We start from the raw sequence: 261 nt of genomic DNA, 5'->3' as shown, positions 1-261 counted from the left end.
TCATCTCTGCTACAATGTGGTAAGTTCACCAGGATAGTGGTGCAACTTTGGCACAAAATATCGTTTCTTTTGTTTTTATGTAGGATATTTTTGGCTACCACAGAGAGGGGTCTTGTTTAATATACTTTGCCAAAGAATTCTTAATTTTGTTGCCATACAGCCGTGTGCATAGAGAAATGTCAATGGATACCGGTATGACCGTATAACCTTCCAAAACATTCCACCTGATAATGGTAGTGAATTTGTGGTAATAGTTCTTAT

General features: G+C 37.2%; 1 protein-coding gene across 1 annotated transcript in view; it reads left to right on the top strand.

The window, feature by feature from the left end:
• Positions 1 to 261, top strand: part of LOC119590577 (major facilitator superfamily domain-containing protein 6-like) — a gene marked incomplete in the record, with an annotated part of 16,369 nt that overhangs the window by 11,541 nt on the left and 4,567 nt on the right.

This window comes from Penaeus monodon, chromosome 27 (genome assembly GCF_015228065.2).
Source record: "Penaeus monodon isolate SGIC_2016 chromosome 27, NSTDA_Pmon_1, whole genome shotgun sequence".
Lineage (NCBI taxonomy): Eukaryota > Metazoa > Arthropoda > Malacostraca > Decapoda > Penaeidae > Penaeus > Penaeus monodon.
This window is presented reverse-complemented; position numbering and strand designations above follow the sequence as displayed.